Source organism: Salvia miltiorrhiza, chromosome 6 (genome assembly GCF_028751815.1).
Source record: "Salvia miltiorrhiza cultivar Shanhuang (shh) chromosome 6, IMPLAD_Smil_shh, whole genome shotgun sequence".
In the NCBI taxonomy this organism is placed as follows: Eukaryota; Viridiplantae; Streptophyta; class Magnoliopsida; order Lamiales; family Lamiaceae; genus Salvia; species Salvia miltiorrhiza.
In genome coordinates this window covers 30,280,390-30,303,436 of record NC_080392.1, presented here as the reverse complement: position 1 = coordinate 30,303,436, position 23,047 = coordinate 30,280,390, and the positions used below count along the sequence as shown (strand labels likewise).

Sequence of the window (23,047 nt, the reverse complement as noted above, 5' to 3'; positions counted from 1 at the left end):
ATTTAAATATTAAATAAGATAAATTACATTCTCTACCGCTAGTGGAGGGTCACGGTTACTAGAAATTTCCCTCTCTCTCTAAACCTCTACTGCCGCCTCCCTCCCTCACACTCCACCGGCAGCGGTATCCCCCATTCGACCGTCCTCCACCAGTGCGGCGTCGCCCTTTCTGCCGTCTTCCACCGGCGCGGCGTCGCCCTTTCAGCCCTCCTCACTTCATCCACCGGCGCGGCGTCCCTACTTTCGCCCTTGGCCCCTCAATCGGCATTCCTGCTTTGCCGGCGCGACTTGCCAATAGTCGGCCTTCCACCTTCAGCAGCAAGCAACTCCTCCATTCTCCTCCGCCAATTCGGCGCGACACAGCACACATGTAATCCGTAATCTAAAATTTTACTTTTCTTTGACTATCTATGGATGAAATCTATGGTTATTGTTGGTATATTTAAATCTATGTTTGCTTTAAAGAGTGTGGAAAACATTGATTCGCTTAAAATCAGTTTCTTTGCTTCTTGCTTATGTTTTCTTGTATTCTTGCTTATGCGTGTAATTAATAATAAACTGAAATCTGAGCCATTTTCGGTTGATATGTCAATATCTTAGTAATTTCCAAGACTTCAATTTTTGTTGCTGATTATTTTCGGTTGGTCTAATTGAAGACGTGGGCTTTTGGATTTGAAGCTTCTCATGGAATGAAAGAAGATAAAAGATCGCAACTTTGAGGTAAAACTATCTCTACTTGATTTGAGTGAGTTGTTCAGCAATGCAATAAAAATTCATTGCAAAAACTTGATATTTTATTGCATTGAATTAATGAAAAAGCAAGTTGAGAGTTTAGAGGGCATCATAGGTATTAAGTCTTATTTCTTCTTGTCTCCCTTATCTCTCTCTCCCACTTGCTGAAGCTGTGTCAATGTCCAATTTGATTAAAGAAGATGGTTTGCAACCTGATGTCATTGCATATACAGCTATGTTGCATGCTTATAGTGCTGCTGGTGAGTCCAATTAAGCGCTTCAATTTTGAAAGTGCAGATTAGGGAAGTTTTCTCAGCTTGCAAGAAACTTTTTTGCCAGAGCAATGAGAGGAAACTTTTGTTGTGTTTCAAGAAATGGAGTTTAATAATGTCCAGCCAGATTCAGTAGCTCTTACACGAGCCTTCAATCGAGGATCTCAACTAGGAAAAGCCCTGTTTCTGCATGTACTATGTAAGTCATGGGGCCTAAAATATGAATGCTATTTGGTTCGTTTTCATTATCATAATGCGGTTATTTTTTTGTTTAAATTATTTTTGTTGTGTCTTGGTTTAGAGATGAGCTATTACTATGCCAAGAAACTTATCATAATAACTTCTGTTGTAGCTTGCCAAACTGAAATGCCTTAATTGAAGTTATCAAAATAATAGAGACTTCTCTTCCTCGTATCTCGGTTGGAACTCTGAACCATCTTCTTCATTTTTTATGGCAAAGTAGGAAAGATTGGCACCATGATGAAGGTACTTGTATTGGGACTACTTTGAATTCCTTGTTGCATGTGGTTACTATATAGGGGGTCGCAGTAGAATGTTAGAAATATTTCTACACTAACTCTATTTCTGGTTATAAAAAATAATCAGGTTAAGATATTCAAGTTGAAAAGTGGTTCCGATGAGAGTTGTATTACAGGGAGAAGTTGACCTGACCACCTATGCAGTATTATTGAAGAATCTTTTAGCTGCTGAGAATTGGAGATAATATGTTGGGGTAATATCTTCACACTTACTAACAATTCGGCTGCTGCTCTGATATCCAGATTTGGCTAAAATTTATCTCCCAATTTTTTACAAGTAGATTTGTTCAAGGTTTTTAGGACTGTCCTTAACAATGTTGCAGATAAATCTAAATCCTTATACATAATGTGCCATTCGAAGATCCTTTCTCCACCACGAATCTTATGGCTTGCGACCATCCAAAACGAGCTATTTCTGGTGTTAAGCATCATAACTGGAAAATGACTTGATGGAGGAACTAGGAGTTCCACCTTCCCTTCAAATGTACAAGGACTTGACATTTTTTACACCTTCCAGCTCTCCAAGTTTATTTGTAAGAAATTTCTCTCATTTCACTCATTCATATTTAAGTTTATTTTTTTTCATATAAACTAGTGTTAATACTTAAATTTTAATTGTTAATATGTAGGATATTGTTGGAGTTCGTGTTGAGTGGGGAAGCATGCTGCTGGAACACGTATAGTATGATAGATTTTTGTTTTAGCTATGCAATACGCCAATACTTAGTACTTTAAATTTTGAATCGATATTATTGTATTGATTATATTTATATGTATTCGATAGTTTGTAATTTTAGGTATGAAATTTGTATTAATACTTGCTACAAGATTGTCGAATAAAATATTTTAATTATGAATGCAATGTAATTTATTGTATTTTAATTTTGTTTTTGATTCTTGAATTTTAAAACATGTGTGAACTACTATTATAACCGTAGTAATAGGTATAAACTACGTTCAATCTACTCATACACTACGGTTAATAACTACAGTTGAAATTGTAATTTACAATTTAAAAGGACTACGGTTTTAAAGTGTAGTGTATAGCAGCGAAGTTGTAGTATTTTAAAGCATAGACTACGGTTTATGCATTATAATTGTAGACAAAATTACACATACACTACAATTCGGAATAATTTAACTACGTTGGAAACTGTAGACTATGTCAGCTATAGACTACGGTTTTACAACCGTAGAGAAAGGTGGGGGGTCTTTCTCTACACCACTTTTCTCTACAGTGCGAAATGCACATAGTCTACGGTTTAAAACTGTAGAGTATGAGAGAATTTGTAGTAGTGACTCCCTCATCCAAAACCCTAGCGTTCACCGAGAGCCCCTCGCCGGTAGACGAACATGCAATCGAGCAACTCACGGCGGAAATCAACGTTCCTACTCTCGGAGACGGAGACCAGCAAGTAGTTAAAGGAGAAAGCAAAGCGGCACCGGACAAGGCAAAGGAAAACAAGGCAGAGCCGTCCAAGAAAAAGCGCGCCACCACTGCCCAGAAGAGGAAGAAGCCGGCGATCGAGAAATCGGCCACGCCGACCGAAGAATCATCCACTGAAGGGAACGAACCAACTGGTTCGGTGGCGGAGAGCGAAGAACAGGGAGAGTCCGGCGAGGAGCAAAAAGAAATTCCGGCGAAGAGGAAGAAGAAGGTGTTAAATTCAGATCCAATCCGAATGATAAAGGAAGAACCGGCATCTACACCAAAGAGCAAGAAGATGGCGGAAAGAGGGATTGCTGTGCCCAAGATTCCGGATATGAACGCACTGAAACCTCTGGGCATAGTGGACAAGGTAAAGGAGTATTTCAACAACATCGGATGGAAGGCATTCTTGGATTGGCCAGGGCACGCTTACGAGGAGGTGGTGAGAGAAGTATTTGAATCAGTGCAGGTGGACATCAACCAAGCATGTGGTCCTTTGGGCATGAGTTTCTCCATGAATGGGGAGATCAGAGACATGTCCGTGAATGAGCTCAACCAAAATCTTGGGATGATTAGTCTTAAGGATCTGCAGAAGAAGGACTACAAAGAGGCGAAGAGAGGAATCCCCACATTCACTGCACAGGAATGGGATGAAATGTGGGCAGAAATAGGAGATGGAGGCCAGTTCAGAACTCAGAAGGTTAAGGGGTACAGGATTCGCGATTCAGCCCTGAGGGTTTGCCATCGCATTCTCTCGTACTCCCTCTTCGGCAAGCTCGACAGCGGAAATGCTATGTCCAAGAAGGATCTCTACATCCTGTGGGCTATGCACAGCGGGGTGAGGCTAAATTTTGGGGCCTTTCTGATTGAGCACATCGATTCCATAATCAGCAAGCCAAATCAGAGGCTTTCCTGCATTCAATTCACCACCGCTTTTGCCAAGGTAAATGAAATTGAGATCGAAGAGGGGAACACCAAAGTTGAGCCAGAGAAGCTGAACATCGAAGCCCTGATCCGCATGAAGGACGTAAGAATGGATCGGGGTATTCCCAAATTTATAAATCCAGATGAGAGGGAATCTTCAGCAGCCGAAGCCCAAGGACCTGTTGAGGAGAAAGGGAAAGAGAAGGTGGAGGAGCCAGAATCGGAGGAGGAAGGAGATAGGCTGGATAGGATTGAGAACAGGATAATCGAGACCCAGATAGCACTGGCGGCAACCCAGAAGGCCCTCTTGGCCTTTTTCAAGCATCAGGGGTTCAGGTATCCACCTGCACCTGCTCCTTGAATTCTACCCTCCCTAGGATGTTTAGTTTTTAGTTTGTTTTGTTTTGTTTTGTTGCGTCTTCTTGTTTTGCGTTTGATTGTTTGTGTTGGTGTTTCTGTTTTTGTTCGTTTGTTTTTAGTTTGTGTTTTCCTTGACCCCTTCTACACACCCACTTTGCTCAAAGCAAAGTGTGTGTGGGGGGGGGGCCAAGATGTCTGTTCTTGTTTTACCAGGTAATCCTTGTTCTCGCACCCTTTGCCTTAAGGCAAAGTGTGTGAGTGGGGGGGGGGCCAAGATGTCTGTTCTTGTTTTACCAGGTCTTCCCTCCCACTCACACACTTTGCCTTGTATCTTTTTGTTTCAAAGTTTGTGTCTAGCATGCTGTACATTCGAGGTTTCTCAGTTTGTGATGCTTTGAAAGTGCAATTTTGTGAGTGAGATTAAGCAAACTCTATGCCGTATGTAGTTGAGGACGATGGATAGAGAATTGGGCACACCTTGTGAGGATTTGAGCTTTTAAATTGTTACTTTATGCCAAAACAATTCTTTCTTTCATTGTGTGAATTTTGACATCTTGATTAAGGGGAATGCTAGAACTTGCCTTGATTCTTGATCGAACCCTGTGTACACAGTCTAGGTGTATTAAATGATTTAGGCATTTTTCTTTCTTTAGCCCACAAAGCCAAACTGACCAACCCTACATCTATCACTTGTGAACCCTTTTGAGCTTAATAATTCATTTGAATTCACTTATAAATTTGCCTAGATTTGAGCCGTCCCGGTCAAACTGAACTTAAGGGCAAAAGAAGGGAAGATAGTGTAGTGGATCCTATGGGCAGGACTAGTGCAAAGAAAATGAAAAATGGGAAATCTAAATCCCAAAACAAAGAAAAGTCCAGAAAGAGAAAAAGAAATGAAAAGAAAAAGAAAGAGAAAAAGAAAAAAAAAGAGAGGAAGAATAAAGGGAAGAATGTGCTTAGGCCCGTAAGAATAGGCAAGGATCAAAAGAATTTGGGAAGTAAGTTGCCCAGAATGAAGTTCAGTATGACCTTAGCCTCGTACCAAAAATCCTCACCTTATGCCTTAAGCCACATTACAACCAATGAAAGACCTAATGAGATGCACCTAGGCCTTTGACTAAAGGGGAAGATATTACAAGATAGGCAAGCTTATGGTCAGAACCCAATCAAGATGTCCGGAGTGTAAAACACGAGCCTAAACACTTGAGAGAAAGAGTGAAATGGGAGGAAACATCCTTATGCCCACAACCCGATCTTGACTCAACTGATGGCAAATTTTGATTGTTTGATCCAGCTACTTGTTGTTTCTTTTGATCTTCATTTTACTGTTGGACTGAGAGAGTTTAGCATGCTGTTTTTTTTTTTTTAATGTTTTGTGTGTTTTTTTTCGTTCGTGTCTGTTTCATGGGCGAATTCATGGATGCACGCTTGAGGACAATCGTGTTTAAAGTGTGTGCGTGTGATGAGCCCAGGTTTGTGCTCTGTTTTTGTGTTTGTTTTTAGTCTAGATCGAGTCTTTTTCCGTGTGTTTGTGTGGTTTGGTCGCCTGGGAGGGCATAGTTCAATGACAGGAACCAACTTGCGGGAAAGAAGCCAAAATGCCAGAGAAATGGAGTATCAGAGGATTCGAAAAGGGCAGAGGAATCATAGTCACCAGCGGAGTTGGCTCTGCCAGAGAAGTCGGCTCTGCCAGAGAAGTCCGCCAGGGCAGAGGAGTCCGCCAGGGCAGAAGAGTCTGCCAAGCCAAAGCGGAGACGATTCCTCTGGAAGCCAGCGGGGAAGCGATTCCTCTGGATGCCAGAGCAGCCAAGTCAGCCAAGCAGAAGAATCCTCAGAACACTCCAGGGGTCGGAAGCGCTGCCACCTCTCGTGAAAGAGGTATGCACTAGAAGCAAAGGGATTATGGAAGCAGGATTTTCCCTTATGTCCATAAGTACCGCACGAGAGCTGGCAGGCGAGAGAAAGAAGGAAGGAAAGAGAAGACAGAGGTGCAACAGACGGGCGAGGAAGAAGTGCAAGTGGGAGTCCGAGAAAGGCGGAAGGCGGTAGCTATCCAAAAGAGACCGATAAGGCCAAACCACAGCCTTATCCAAAAGGAAACATATCTTCATGAAGATTAGGTCTGAAAAAGGATACGCATCTCCATGCTTGCATGGATCCGGCCGCAAGTCATGGGCTGGGCCTTCAAAACCCTAATGACTCCTATAAATACCCGAAGAGCTTCACAAGCTAAGGGTGCTGATTTTCCGTCTAGTTGTGCATTATTTGAGAGTTAGACACTTAGCCCAGGCTGTGGGCAATTTCCTAGTACTTTACCATTTTATGTTTTGCACGGCACTTTCGGCCGTAGGTACTTTGATTTTCATTTAAGTCATTTCAATTCTAGTTATGTTTTCTTTCATATCTTTTGCTTGTGTTATTTACGTGATGTTTGGCTAAGTTTTATATTCTGATTTGGGGTAAGATGATCTAAGCATGAATGAATAAACTCGAGAGGTCTAATTTGGGCATAATAACTATATGAACATATTCCCGATATACTAGGTTTGATTCCAATAAGACTTTAACAACTTGGTTAATTAATTGATCACTAGTTAACTAGGGAGTTTTGGTCACAAGTAATACTTTGGGTAAAAGGCGAGTTGCCATCGACCTCCAAAATAGTACAACTGGTGTTGGAGCCGTCATTGTTGTGAAATATCGGCGTAAGAGTCAAGTGGGTCTATCTAGATCTTAAAGCATTCTGGGCAAAGCACAACTAGCGATAGGCCATCGCAGAGAGCGTGGATGTTGTCCGGGGTAGTTGATTTCCATTAGCTGACCCTTCTAAGGAATCATAAACTGAAAGGATAGATTGGGCAGGGGGTTTGTTGTGTGCGTGACGAGTGACAATAGGGGCACAACAATTCTTATGCCTATAACCACTAGTATGTGAATATAGTGATTAATCTTTGCACCAATGATCGAGTGTCAATCCATGTTTAGTGATTCGAACCCAAGTCAGAATTATTTTGTTATTTGATTTATCTACTTTGTTATTTCAATTTAGATTGGATACCCGTTCTGCCCATAATCACGCTTTGGTCAGAACACTATGGAAAACAAAACCTTTTTAGTGACACCCTTGCAGGAGAAGTTACTGCTCAATTCCCTGTGGATTCGACTCTGGACTTACCACTAGCTAATCTAGTTGTGGGCACCCAGAGGAGCAGAGAAATCAAAAGACCGAACGCCAGAGGAATCACCAGTCAGAGGAGTCGCTAGTCAGAGGAATCGAGAAGCCAGAGCAGAGGAATCACCTATTCCTCTGCCGAGAAGCGCCAGCATCAGAGAAGTAAAGTCCAGCGCTCAATAGTCAGAGAAGCCAGAGAAATCGCCGTTCCTCTGGCGATAGCAGAGAATTCACCGTTCCTCTGGCGAATGCCAGAGAGATCATCATTCCGCTGGCAAACCATTTCTCTGGCGAGGTCAGGGAAATCATCCATTCCTCTGGCGAGAGCTGCGAAGTTGGCGAGAGTAGGAGTGTTTTCCAGAAGCGCGCATCCAGCTGGAAGTTGCCTTATTTTGCACGATTCTATTGCCTTTAGAATTCTTCTTTGCATGGTAACTTCCATGGTGATCCATAGGGATTCGAAGTCTATAAATAGGGCCTAGTTTTTCTTTCAGATACACAATCTTTTGCTCTAATTTTCGTTTTTGCTGGAGATCATCTTTCCCTTGGTAGCCGCAACTTTAGCTTTTGATTTATTAGTTTACTTCGATTACATTCATACTTTTGCTTCAGTTTTTAGTGCAGACGCTTTTCATTCCAGATTGGTTATTTTATTTTCTTTGCGTTTTAATTTATTCTTTTGTTCTATGTTTACTTTTATTTCTTTGCTTGTTCTTAATTTAAGCATGAGTAGCTAAACTTTTAATTCAGCGAGAATAATGAAACTCTGATTTAATGATCTGTGAGACCTAATTGGTTTAAAATTGATTCCTATTGATTCCGATTAATTCCTAGGTTCAATGATAATTCTGATTTTATTTAAGTCTGATCAACTTAGGTTCAATTGGATTATAGTCAATTAGCACCTCCAATCCGTAATTGTTGGAATAGGGCTAATTAGTGACAAAACTACAATGTTTGTAGTAGGAATAAATTGGTGGATTAATTATTACTAGCGTATCTAGGATAATTGGTCTAAATTGGGTTCCTTCCTCTTAATGCTGTTAGAATATTAAATCTAAGACTGGCGTATCCAGCTAGGTTATATTTTAATAAGGGAAATAGACAAGACTAGCGTATCTAGCTGTTTATCGACATAGTAAGTAGGAATTGGGGTATGTCAGTGTGTATCACGGTATCCTATAACTGGTAGGTTGATAGGGATTGATTAATTATTGCGTCGAGGATCAGAGTTGAATTTGAGTGGATTTATTTGAGCCGAATTACCTTTTTATTGATTTACTTCAAGCATATTTTATTTGATTTAATTTTGCATTCTTAGTTTAATTAATTCCTCTTAAAATTAAGGCGTGGTGGCTACACCAAATTTTTAGATCTTTAGGAAATTGATTGCAATTACCCGTTCTCTGTGGTTCGACCCTGCTTGCTTCTAACTATACTAATTCTTAGCTATTGCAGGAATTATTTGGTGGTTGACGACGTCCACCATACATGGTGGAGAAATCGGGGCTGACCGAGGTGCAACACCTCAAGCCGTATCATTTGCAATGGCCGAATGAGACCGGCGTCGTCGAGGTTACCACGCAAGTGAAAGTGCCTTTTCGCATTGGGAAGTATGAAGATGAGGTTGTGTGCGATGTTATTCCCATGCAGGCGACCCACATTTTGTTGGGTAGACTGTAGCAGGTTGATAGACGAGCTACTCATGATGAAGTCACCAATAAGTACTCCTTCGCGTATAAGAAAAAGAAGGTGGCACTTGTTTCCCTTAGTCCTAAACAAATTTATGAGGATCACGTGCAACTGCAGCAACGTCACAAGGAGGCGTATAAGGTGAAGTCTACGGAGCAACCGGTCGAGCATAAAGAGATGAAGGTTGCAGTGGAAATCGATCAAGAGGTTGTTGCTATCAAAGATGAGGCATGAAGGTTACAGTGGAAGTTGTGGTGGATATCAAGGATGAGGATTCACGTGAGGAAGTGCTTGAGAAGTCTACTTCATCTATTTTGGAAGCAAAGGCTTTCCGGCAAGCTACGGGTATTGAACAGGAGCAGCGCTGTGATGGTGCAAATAAGTTCGAACTGACCTTATTCACGCAACAACAGCTGCAATGGCAGAATGATATTGGAGATACCAAGCTGAGGAAGTTGGTGAAGGGTCCGTTTCAATTAGACAAGTATAACAGTGCGGTCTTTTGTGATGCAGCGCTGAGGGTTGAAGTAACCATGGCTGAAGCAATTATGGCTGTTCGGAAACAACCATGGCTGTTCGGAAGCTCCCACGCTACATATAAAAGGTTGAAGCCACCATGGCTGTTTGGACAAGAAGTGAAGCATGGCGGCCTTTACAACAACAACTTCGTCATGTTCAAGGTCCAAGAACAATCAGTGTTAGCGCCGAAGCATTTGGTTTTTGATCCCGACAAGATGCATGATGGACAAGAGAGAACAGCTAGGGTCCATCAATCATTTCTTGCAATAAACGAAGATTTGATTTTTGATCCCGGCATTGGCATTCACGACTTGGATTTGAGGACAAATCCTCTTCAAGAAGAGGAGAATGATGCAGCCCGAATAGAGCCAAGCTCGCGCCAGAGCAGAGATGAATCCCGCGCCAGACCAGAGCCAAGGATGCCAGAACTGAAGTCGAACTGCCAGAGCAGAGAAGCCCGACTACCAGAGCAGAGAAGTCGACTGTGCCCGAGCAGAGAAGTCAAGTCTGCCCGAGCAACGAAGTCGAAGCTGCCAGAGCAGAGAAGCCGAACTGCCAGAGCAGAGAAGTCGACTGTGCCCGAGCAGAGAAGTCAAGTCTGCCCGAGCAGTGAAGTCGAACTGCCAGAGCAGAGAAGCCGAACTGCCAGAGCAAAGAAGTCGACTGTCGCCGAGCAGAGAAGTCAAGTCTGCCCGAGCAGCGAAGTCAAAGCTGCCAGAGCAGAGAAGCTGAACTGCCAGAGCAGAGAAGTCGACTGTGCCCGAGCAGAGAAGTCAAGTATGCCCGAGCAGCGAAGTCGAAGCTGCTAGAGCAGAGAAGCCGAACTGCCAGAGCAGAGAAGTCGACTGTCCCCGAGTAGAGAAGTCAAGTCTGCCAGAGCAGAGAAGCCGAACTGCCAGAGCAGAGAAGCCGACTGTGCCCGAGCAGAGAAGTCAAGTCTGCTCGAGCAGCGAAGTCGAAGCTGCCAGAGCAGCGAAGTCGAAGCTGCCAGAGCAGAGGAGCGGAATTGCCAGAGCAGAGCGAAATTCCCAGAGTAGAGGAGCGGGCGTTTCCAAAGCGGGTGTTTATAGAGCTGGCGTTTCCAGAGGGGCGTTTTCCAGTGCTGGCGTTCTCGCCCGAGTTGTCAAAGCTTGCTGATCAAGTTTCTTTTGTTTCCTTATTTTTAAGTTTCCTTGTTTTTACGTTATTTTCTTCTTTAAATTAGAGTTTTATTTTGCCTATATATGGCTGCTGTATGGAACGAAAGGTGATCTTTGAACATATATTTTACCAATCAAATTCGTGAGATTATTCTCTCTTGAGGACTTCGAGTTCTTCCTAAATTTTGCCCAAGCAAATTCAACCTATCGACGAATTGACGAGTTCATCATCCCTCGCCGTGTGTCATTCAACGTCTCCGAGTTGCTGCACCGATCACATCGTTGGGGTCTAGAGATCCGTTCTCTAGGAAACTTCGTAGATTAGGTCAGGGGTTTTGGGATACTCCACACTTTATCATTATTCCAATTCTCGTTTTTAAGTTTTACGTGCGTATTTGTGAGATCAGCCCTGCAAGATTCAGATCTGCACCGGCGAGTATCACTTCATTTGGGACACCATTCCATACTTCCGTTTGTTTTTCCGTTCGGAGTGTTATTGTTCGGGTACGAGGTTTGTGCCAACCGGTGAAATTCCATATTTACCGGCGACGATCATATCATCACATCAGACTAGCCATAGGAGTTGTGAACAACAACTTCCCGCAGCAACATATTTAGTTTCAGTTGTGGAAGTGGCGACTGAAGTCTGTTTCTTTGAAAATCAAGAGATGAGTTTGTTGCTTATTGACAAGTTTCCGAAGTTGATTTGCGATCAATTTTGCATCCTTCAAAATCTGAGTCTGAGTATCCAGAGAGCTTGAAGTCGTCATCAGTTGGATACCATAATCTTAAGTTGGGTGTGCCTTTGAGAAATCGCAAAATTCATTTTGCTACATCCATATGAGCTTCATTTGGATCTAACTGATATCTTGCAAAAACCCCGACTGCATACGCGATATTTGGTCTGCTAGTAGTCAAATACAGTAATAACCCAATGATTTCTCTGTACTTGGTTGAAGATACAGATTTTCCTTTCGATCTTGGATCTACCTTCCAATTTGTGTTCATTGGAATCTTGACTGATTTCATGTGCTGAATACCAAACTTGGCGATCAGTTTCTTGGCGTACTTCGATTGATTAATCAGTATTTCTTCGCTGGATATCTAAAACTTCTTAGTCATAATATCAGCAAACTTCTTGCACATGCGTTCGGATTTGGATCCGAAGATTATGTCATCGACATATATTTGAACAAGTAGGAGATCTTCTCCTTCTTTCAGAGTGAACAGGGTTCTGTCAACAGATCCCTTCTTGAATCCTTGTTCAACTAGATACTCAGAAAGAGTATCATACCATGCTCTTGGAGCTTGTTTCAATCCATAGAGCACTTTCTTCAGCTTGTATACCTTTTCTGGTCCAGCAACCTCAAAACCCGGAGGTTGTTCCACATAGACTTCATCGGTGAGCACTCCATTGAGAAATGCGCACTTCACATCCATTTGTTGAACTTTGAATCTTTTGTGAGCGGCAAAGGCTAAGAAGAGTCTGACTGCTTCCAGTCTTGCAACGGGTGCAAAGGTTTCATCGTAGTCGATTCCTTCTTCTTGACTGTACCCTTTGGCTACTAGCCTTGCTTTGTTTCTCACCAAGTGACCTTCTTCGTCTTTCTTGTTTTTGAAAATCCATTTTAAACCAATCACTTTTGCATCATCTGGTCGATCCACAAGTTCCCAAACTGAATTCCGGTTGAATTCATTGAGTTCTTCTTGCATTGCAATGACCCATTGAGTGGACTTCAGAGCTTTTTCAATGTCCTTGGGCTCTGTAGATGATAAGAAACAGCTAAAGTTCTTATCTTCATTGATGCAGTTTTGGTTTATGTCGTAGACGAGGTTGCACATTGATCTTCGAGTCTTCACATCGTCTGATGGTTCTCCGATAATGTTCTCCTTTGAGTGGAGTTCAAACCATCTACGATACTTCTTGATATCTTCTGGCGAGGGTGGATGTTCTTCAGTCAGAATGGTTCTGAGTCCTTCAGAAGTTTCTCGAGCAGGGGAGTGTTGAACTGGTGTTGCATCAGCAGGTTCAACTTGTTATTCGACTGTCTGAGTTCCCCCTTGACTGATGCTATCTGTAGTAGCTCCAGTCGGATCTGCAAACCTTTGACTGATCGTCTGATACTGAAGCTTTTTAGTATTCTCTTCTTTTCCTGCTCCCCACACCAAAACTGTAGAAGGTTCGGTGTTTCTCATTTCAGTTCTGGAATCTTCAGTATTCTCAGCACTTCTTTCAGTTTCCTGTATCCTGAGATCATCAGTAGACTCGTCAAAAATAACATGTGGTGTTTCTTCTACACAAAGAGTTTGAGAGTTAAACACTCGATAGGCTTTGCTGGATCGTTCAGTTCCAGAGTATCCAAGAAAATTTTTTGGATCAGCCTTGCTATCAAATGTGTTTAACTTCATTTTATCATTGTTGTGAATGAAACACCGAGAATCGAAAGCATGAAAGTATGAGATTGAAGGCTTTCTGTTCTTCCATAGCTCGTATGGATTTTTCCCGTGTCTTTGAGTGAGGAATGAGCGATTTTGTGTGTAGCAAGCGTTGTTGACTGCTTCGGCCCAAAACTTAAAAGAGAGTTTTGATTCGGCTAGTATTGTCCTTGCTGCTTCCTTCAAAGACCTGTTTCCTCTTTCTGCTACTCCATTTTGCTGAGGAGTTCTTGCTGCAGAAGTTTGATAAGTGATTCCTCGTTCTTCGCAGTAGTCACGAATGACGGCATTGAGGAATTCATTCCCTCGATCTGATATGATACTGATGATGTTGACTTCATTTTCAACGCTCAGTCTTTTCAGCAGCTTTGGCAATTCCAGCAGTGTCTCTCTCTTGTTGTAGAGAAATATGACCCAAGTATATCGAGAAAAGTCATCAACGACAACTAAGGTATATTTTCTACCGTTGTAACTTCTGGGAGAGATTGGGCTAAACAGATCCATGTGAAGTAGTTGGAGAATTCTTCCAGAGAAGTGTCCTGTTTTTTACTTGAATGACGTCATAGTTTGCTTTCCTCTTTGACATGCTTCACATTCTTGCTTCTTCTGGAACACAATAGAGGGTAAGCCCTCTACCAGTTGATGCTTAGCAAGTTTGTTGATCGTTTTGAAGTTGAGGTGGTTGAGTCTTCTGTGCCATAGCCAGTTGAGCTCTGAGCTGCTTTTGCTGATAAGACAGGTTTCAGGAGGGCTATCTTCCCAAGATACGACGTAGAGACTTCCTTGTTTGATCCATCTCAGAACCACCTTCTTCTGACTATTTCTTACAGTGAATTCATCTTTCTTGATCTTCACTACGAATCCGCTGTCACAAAATTGACTCACAGATAACAAATTATGTTTTAGTCAACGTTACTGATACTGGCGTTACCCATGTCGAGTACACCATAGCCTTTTGTTTCGCCGATTGAGTTGTCTCCGAATGCAACTTTTGATCCAGCTTTCTCAACATATTGAGTGAGATATTCTTTGTAGCCCGTCATGTGCTTTGAGCAGCCGCTATCCAGATACCATGTTCTGATCGAGGCTTTAACTTCTTCAATCTTTTTGTGTTTCCTGATTTTGCCCTGCAAGGAAGAGTTAATTTAGGTACCCAATCAATGTTTGGGTCCATCATTGTTAGTTCGTGTTCCTTTTGGAACCCATATCTGCTTCAAAACTGGTCTTGGTGCTGATCTTTTGCGCTTGGCTGGTTGTTTGACTGAAGTGGTTGGTGCTTCAGTTGGCACATGAGCTTTCTTCTGTGGAGCTTTCCTTTTAGGAGCCTCGCGTTTGTAGAAGCTTTGTCTGGTGCAGTATTGAGGTCTCTTATGCTCCATTGAGTATCTCCTTTGAGATACGTGAGTCATCCTTGGCTGATGGAGACTTGACTGATGTTGTGGAGCATGAGTCTTATGATGTCCAGTTGCACACTGTTGTGGATGACCTTTGGCTTGTCTGGACTTATCATAGCTTTGTCTCCATGGTTGTTGTTCTCTTCGGAACTGAACTGGTTTCAGTTTCTGATTGCTTCTGTTGTTCTTCCCCCTAGACTGGTGAGGAAGACTCTATTTCAGTCCTGACGTTCCTTCCCCATATTTTGACTGAAATCTGCTTTCCAATCTTCTTAGAAGGATGAACTGGTTAGGGGCTTCCTTAGCTCGTCTGTAGCTTTGAGGAGGAGGAACATTTCTTCTTTCCATCAATTTTCGCTTCTGAATTTCTTTCATATCATGATCCCTAGACTCTTCTGAAGTGTTGTCTTCATAAGTGTCAGTTGCTTCCTTGATCATTATATTCTTTCCTTTATCGGCAGGAGCCACCTTTCCTCCGATGCTTTCCACAAGAGCTTTTAAAGGAAAGTTAGTCATCATGGGAGACTTCATCATACAGTCTTTGACTGTTTCCTCCATTTTGTGATTGAACCTCTTGATTTCATGAGATGCTCTGTCACATTCTGATGTAGAAATTTTGAGCTTTTTTTCCAGTCGACTGTTCTCCATGATCAGTCCATCAAGACAAGTTTCATCTGGAAAGTAGATGATCGTCTGATTCTTGATTTGTTTTTCATTGATCTCCTTTTCCATTTTTTGATTCTGCATGAGAAGATCTTCGAACATTTTCCTTAACTGACAGTTATCAGTCATGAGCTGATCGTACTCTTCAGTTTCATTGACTGAGCTATCTCTAAATTCTGAGTGGTCTCCTGTAAACACCAAGGAGTTATCAGTATAAGGAGTTTTTGAGTAAGAGTTTACCTCTGGCCCATTCATTTCGTTGTTGTAGCTGTTGTCGGCCACGCTTTCGGTGTCGTTGGCCATGAGGGCTTGGCTCTCATCATCTGAGCTAGTGGAGTTGAAGGCAGATGATTCTGATGCATATTCAGAAGATCCTGCATCGTCAGCAACCATCGCTTTCTTCTTCGCAAATTTATGTTCTCTCCTGGCTTTCATCTCTTTGCGCTCAGACTACGACACTTCAGGGCATTCAGATCGATAGTGCCCATTTCTTCTTGCATCCATAACATTCCACATCTTTTAGATCAATAGCGGCTGATTTTCTTTCTCCGCTTCTGTCAGTGGAATATCTAGACTTGCTTTCTCTTTCTTTTCTTTTGTAGTGCTGCTTGTGGAACTTCCTATACTTGCAGAATTTGGATTCCATCTTGTTGAATCTTTCAGTCAATAGAGCATATTGACTGAAGAAATCTTCTGGTTTGAGTTCCGCTGGTTCCTTTTACTGCTTCTTATTTTCTTTTGCTGAAACTTTCAGCGCCGCTCTTTTGAGGCTGATGGAGCATCTTGGTCTGATCCTCCAGCTTTCTTTGTTTCAAGATTTGTCTGAATGTCGAACTCATTTGCCACGAGATCAGAGAAAAGCTTGTTCGTTGGGAGCTGGTTGAATCCTAGCTTGTTCTAATGAGCAACTGCGTAGATCTGCCAATCTCCTCGTGGAAGTGTTCATAGAATCTATAGGTTGATCTCTCGTTGAGTGTATTTGTCCTTTGAGATGGATTGAACTTCGTTCAGGATCTGATTCAATCTGAGTTCCATCTCGTCGACTAATTCATTTTTTAGCATGAGGAAGGAGTCAAATTTTGACAAGCTATTGATAACTTATTCTCCTTTATCTCCTCTGATCTTATGCACATTCATTCAAGAATGTCCCACATCTCCTTTGCAGTTCTGCACTTGATGATCTTGATGACGTGCTTGTCTGGAACTGTGCCGGAGATGATGCTTTTGGCGAGGTTGTCGAGCTCATCTTGCTTCATTTCTTCTGCGGTGAATTGTAAATGACCAAATATGAAATTAATCGGTGTATTATTGCTATATTATGAATTATACCTAGTATTGATTGGAAAAGCGAGAGAGAAATGCTAAGTTGTTGAGAGCACGAAAGTAAGATTGCAGTAATATTGTAGATGAAGATAGCGTATATTACAAAGTGCGTGCGCCTGGCTATTTATAGATTCATGTTAGGGGTAAAATAGTAATTTCACCTACAAGGCATGCTTCCCGCGTGGTCGAGGGCATAACAGTAAATTTGCCCCTAGGCGGGCGATTCCTCCGCTCTTTTGGTGATCTCTCTGGCGAAGGCCACTTCTCTGGCAAGAGCCATTCCTCTGGTGGGTATGACTTCTCTGACGGAGGCCATTTCTCTGGTGAAAACCGTTTCTCTGACGACATCCGTTTTTCGGGTAAAGGTTGAAGGAATATTAAATTGAATTAACGTTCCACTTTGCCCGATGATCGTTTCTTGGTTATTATTAATTTATCATACAACGATTAATCCTAACATGCTCCTATGAATTTAACAGCTGCACATAGTGATAACACTCATGTTTCCATGGTTTTCAATGTTCTTTTGATATTAATTTTATAGGAAATTGAGTGTTTGATAGTTGTTTTGTGCTTAATTTGCTTTATCTTGTGAAACATGATTCTTACTCCAACTTTGAAGGAAATTTCAGGTTTAATGACTTCGAATTTGGAACAATGTTCTGAAATAGATGTTGCAGATCGTCTCGATAGGAGTTCTTGAGCGCAAACGGATCATAAATCGGAGTTCGGACGAGAAAGTTATGGCCGAAACAAAAACATTGCGCGCAGCAGTCAAGTTGGTCGCCGAAAACGGGCATTTAGAAGAAGAAATTCGGCGACCTAAACGGCGACCGCCGAGTTGGTCGCCGAAATTTCTGTTTCAGATTTGCACTGCGAGTGTTAAATTCGGCGGGCGCCGAATTTGGTCATTTTTTAGCACAAAAACGGCGGTCAACTCGGCGACCGCCGAATTTGGCGAGTTTGCGAGATTTTCCGATTTTTAGAGTTCTTCTGGGTTCCAAACACTGTAATTTACCCTGATACTTTAAATAGGTCTTCTTTTAACCTATCTAGGGTTCCTTTTTCAGTCCTAAACTTTATTTTCTCAGTTTCATAGCTTTAGATTATTATTGCTTTCCAGTTTTTACAGCTTGGATTGGATTTCCACAAGATTGAAGATTCAAGCCGCTACAATTGTTTTATTCAGAGTTTTATTTAATTCAGTTCTTTCAATTGTGTTCTTTTTAATTATGTTTATGATTTATTTTAGTATGTTTGGCTAGTTCTTTAATCTGAACCTAGGGTTTGTACATAGCTGATTAATTATGTGTGTATGATTTATTGATATCAATTTGCCCTCCAACTTGTGATTCATGATTTCTGGTGCTTAATTTCTTGTGAATTATTTGGCCAATAATTTAAATGTCTAGCTGTTCAGTTTGAGTATTGAATGCGATAATTGTTCAGCCGATTCAGGAATGCATGTTATAGAAGTAGCTTTGACACTTGAATGGGATAGGTGAAACTATAGGGAGCTATTCTTTGTGTACGCTTGGGAGTTAATTTATTCCTTGGAGTCTTGAATGTGAAGGGGGGTAAATTAATCTACTTTCATAGGTGTTCGTTAGAGAAGCTTGTGAATAGTTCTGTGATCTCTCATCAGGGTTGGATTAAATTGGTAATTGAATCAATAGATTAAATGCATGTAGTTAATTAGTAAAAGTACATCCTTAGGGTCAGGGTCTTTTATTATTTGAGTTTTTACCTTATTTTATTTGTTGTTATCTGAATTTAGTGCTAATCAAACCTTCCTACTTTTTGTTGCATGTCTACTGTTATAGTCTGTTTAGGAGATAGCTAGAGTTATTTCGTTGTGTCAGTCCCTGAGGATACGATACTCGATTGCTTATTATTTGCTACAATTGCCTGTGTTAGTTGCAGTTTTTGTTGCTAAGAAATTAGTGATCACATAGGTGTTAGGAATTACTTACTTGTAAATCGGATGCACAGGTGGTTGATGATCGTGTCGAGTAACTCCAGTTCTGATCTTCTCGACTGTATCCCGCTCAAGTCTCACCGTTGGATGGACAACGAACTGTGAGAAATCCCAAGGCAGAAAGCTCCCACGTTTCCTGCGCCTCCTCTCAGTTCTCAAACCCTAATAATTATCAGTGTGTATTTCCTGAGAGCTGACAGCTGTATTTTATAATACAGAATAGGGGGAGGCGCCAGTTTTAGGGTGTGGGGCATTTGCTGGCTCTATCTGGACTGGGAGACTTTGGGCCAGTCCAGGGACCAGATATAAGGAATAAAGATGGGCCTCAAATAAATTAATTTATCTATGGTCAGCCCAGACCATAATTAATTTATAAATATCAGTTCATTCCACTAATAAACCAATATTGACTTACACCTTTATTACCGGTGATGAGTCGGGGCTTGTATTTAGACTTATTAAATCCTCGTATTTAAAATATCCGACATCCATTAATTAATTAGAGCTCTGACTGCGTAAATTAATTAATCTCTTTGTAATCCTTAAGCAGTACCACTCAAACCTTATTATTGCGCCTGGACTTAATCAACCTGCAGGGTTTAGCGCAATAAACATTATTGAGCTCCTTAAGGGATGTCATTATCCTATACGAATACGAGTACCAATACAGATAATCAGATATCATATATTAACCGCTATCACCCAAGATACAGAGTACTCAAGTTACTATATAACTCTCGCTCATAGTAAGTCAAAGTGATAGGCGAATCAACATATATATCTGACATCTTATTGGTATTAAGATCTTATAAGTCACCGAGATCTCTAATTCTTCACTTAAGTCAGATAGAAGAATATATCTCATTGTGGTCCTATCAATACGTATTACGTACCAGTATAGATAAGTAGTCAAGACAAACTACTTCCAACTATACCGCAACCTAAACCAATAACTTGTCCTAGAGTTATTTCGGTTGTGATCATATTATATCTCTTAAGGTTAATCCAATTATATGGTCTTCTGTGATCTACAACACACCATATAATCTACTTATATAGAGATAAAGAACATACATATGCAATCATGAACCCAATCAGATAGGAGATTAAATAGTGAAAACAGGAATCATTGTATACAAGCATAAAACGTTCTTGCTTTCAGTATACAAATCCAACAAAGGTCAGTCCTCTGCTCTGCACATGTTACTCCTCATCAGCTACTCCCCCCTCTGGTCTGACTAGTTTACTCTGTTGCAGAGTAATCTAGTCGGAGTGTTCATCCGCGTGACTGACGTCATCCGCATTAAATGCCCGCCCCTTTACAGTGCACTATCCCGTATCCCGAGGTTACTTTTTAACTTTTGCGTCTTTTCGTTTCTCCGTAAAAATCGTTGATCGTCGATTATTTCCCCAGTGCCACGTGTCGTTCATCCCGCTAGTTGGTAGTTGCCCGCGTACATTATACTTAGGCGGTTTAAATTTTATTTTTCCACTATTCATCTTCTTTGCTCTTCTCTCCAAACCTTTTCAACTGCTCTCCCGATTTCCGGCGATCCCCATCTTCTACTCCGACGTGTGCTCCGTGACCTTACTTGACTTAGGTAAATTGCGTATCCCTTTCCTGGTGTTCTTGTTTGGTGTAGACTAGTTTTGTGTAAGTTTGTTGGTGCTCTGATTGAGCGTGCGAGCCCTATAATTTTTTTTTAAGTTTTTCTCGACTATGGCCTCTACTTCCGGTGCCCAATCTGTCTTCTCTCCCTCTCCTTCTCCCTCTCCCCAGGCTACTCCACCTTCTTCTCTCCCTCATCCTGAAGATCCTCCGATTTTATCCAGTCCTCCTGATCCTCAGGGTTCCCCGGCTTCCTCTGAATCTCTCCCCCTACTCCCAAAACGCCCAAGACCATTCCTGAATCCCGATTGGGCGTTGCGGCTATGCAGAAGATGTTTGATAAATGCAGACGTCCTGAGGGCCTAAAATTTGAGCCCTACTCTAAGGCTTCAGAGCCCTTCCCTAAGATGCATATGAATAAAGTAGCCATTTGGCGAGCCCAGATAGACGCTGGCCTAAGGCTTCCCCCTCCTTCGCTCTTGGTGGAAGTTGCAAACCACTTCCACATTCCCTTTTATCAAATAGCTCCCTCCGCCATTCGGAGGTTATACTGCTTTCACATTTTGTGCAAAGCCCATGGTGTCGAAGACACCAAGAAATTATTTGTCCAGACCCAATCCCTTAGATGGCAGGGCAGCCCTCTGTACAGTTTTGCTTCCCGTAAGAAGTACCCAGCCACCTTCCTCAAGCCCTTAAATTCTCATGATAAGGGTTTTCTGCCCTTTTATTATTATGTGGTAACCACCACTGGCTCCTGGCGCCAGTATGGTGCCGATGAGTTAGAATGGCATCCTTCCCGCACTTCATATCAACCCGCCTCCCAGGGAGTCCCTTCTGACTATGATCTGGGGGTTTTAGCCAACCTTAACGCCCTCCACCGCCGAAAGCCATTTCCCTGCAAAGAACTTGTTGAAAATAATTCGGCTTTGGCAGCCAGCGATCTATTTCCCCTGTATCCACGAACGTCTATAGGTAAAATTATGCGTTAATAGATATGTAAGCTGTCATTACCCTGACTCCGATGACAAGACTTTGTTTATTTACAGGAATGTCGTGGAGAGCAAAGTGCCGGACCACCCTACTGGCCGACCATCCCGCTGGTAGCGGGGGGCAAGGTTCTGGAGATAATGGCTCCAGAACCGACCCAGTGGAACAGCCTGCGGGCTCTGCAGTGGACACCTCCCGAACAGTGTCTGAGGCTGCTGAAACTGTCACCCCCCTCCAGCGCTTCCTTCGGGGCAAGGGGAAAGACATGGAGGTTTTGTCCCTGTTCAGCCCTGAAAGCCAGGGGCTTGGTGGCTCTGGCTCTGGCGGAGCTAGCAGAGGGTCCGCCATTCCTGTGGTGGACCTTTCCGATGATGCTCCCGCTTCCCAACAAGTCCAAGACATATCAACTCCCGCTTCCCATCAAGTCCAAAAGAAAAGAAAGGCCGCCGTTCAGGTCCTTGCAGAGAAGAGACGCAAGGAGAGCTTGCAAAAGGCCAAGAAGTTCGTGGACCCGGAGGCTGGGTCAGCAGGTGAAGCGGAGGCAATCTCCGTGGATGCCGAAGGAGGCAAGGCTCTGGCCCTGCCCGCAGGGGAGTCGGAGGCTCCCGGCTTCAAGCCAATCTCGTCCTTGAAGGGACGAGACTTCATCCATACCTTGCTTTCCCATATCCATCCTAAGGATAGGGAAGCAACAAAAAAGTTGAAACGGACGACGCTGGCTAACCAACTCGGCCAGTTGGCTCTTCAGGTATCCTGCATTTTTACCTTGTTTTAATGATTTTGTTACTAACCTCTCGATTTCTCTGCTTTGACATTCTTTTCTTTATTTCTCTACAGCTGGAGTCCCGGGTGGGAGAGGCCATCTAGTGTATTGATGACTACAATGCACTGGAGAAGGACCTGGAACAAGAGAGGGAACGGATGGCGACTCGCGACGAGGAGGTCGCGGGTATGATGGAGCGATATAGCAAGACCGAGGCAGATATGGCTGCACTGTAGGCCCACATTGCCCAAATGGAGGTGGAGAAGGCTCTCTGGCTTCCGAGCTGGAGAGGACCAAGAAAGAGGGTTATGACAACCTTGTCCGCTTCCGGATGAGGTATGAGGAGGAGCACCGGGAGTCCAGGCGCAACTGGAAAAGAGCCTGTGAAGGGGCCCAGAACCGAGGCTACGTGATGGGGGCCCGGGACCAGCGTCTTGAATTTTTTCTTTCTCCCCAGGGCTAGCAGTTCCTGGGCATGATGCTGGAGGGTACCGTGGCAGCCTTCCAGAGGACTCCCGATTATCTGGAGGGGTTCGCCCAAATCTTCACCCATGTGATAAAACAGACAGCGATGAAGACGGTGGAGATGGTAGGAGCGTCAACGGAGCAGGCCACTGCTCTGGATATGGAAGCCTTGATGAACAACATCAAGGACGAAGATCTCAACAGCCTGCTAGGCATCACTGCTGAATCCCCTGAGAAGTCGGGGTGGTGGTACCCGGTTTTGGAGAAGGCCCTTCCCCAATTTGCCTTTGGGGTCTGCTCTGAGCCGGCGCCCACTGCTCCTGTGTATCGGCCTCCCTTCTGCGCTTCCCTGGTGAAATTCGTGAACCAGCTGAGGGGTCAGGCTGGTGACAGCTCCCTGGGGTTCTCGCAGTTCAGCCTGGAGCCTCCTCTGCCTTCTGGCTTTAAGACCTCCGCCTTTGAGGATCCCGCCTCTTTCTCCACAGCGGTGGATCAACTTTATGCCTTATACAAGGACGAGACAATATATGCTCAAGAGGCATTAAAGTTGTTAGACGTGGAGGCTCGTCTCCCCGTGGTGAAGGACTCTGGCACGTTGACGGTGTTCGAGGAAGGGGGTCCCTCTGGCGAGGCCTCTGGTGTGGTTGTTCC

At 43.0% G+C, this 23,047-nt stretch overlaps 1 long non-coding RNA gene across 2 annotated transcripts; it reads left to right on the top strand.

Moving 5' to 3' along the window:
• Positions 1–47: 47 nt before the first annotated feature.
• Positions 48–2,405, top strand: LOC130989048 (uncharacterized). Of its 2 annotated transcripts, XR_009090424.1 has the most exons (7): positions 48–370; positions 657–745; positions 1,030–1,203; positions 1,357–1,490; positions 1,611–1,737; positions 1,867–2,076; positions 2,173–2,405. It is a non-coding gene; the product is annotated as an uncharacterized LOC130989048 (long non-coding RNA). The 2 variants fall into 2 exon arrangements; XR_009090423.1 differs by lacking the exon at positions 657–745.
• Positions 2,406–23,047: the final 20,642 nt, after the last annotated feature.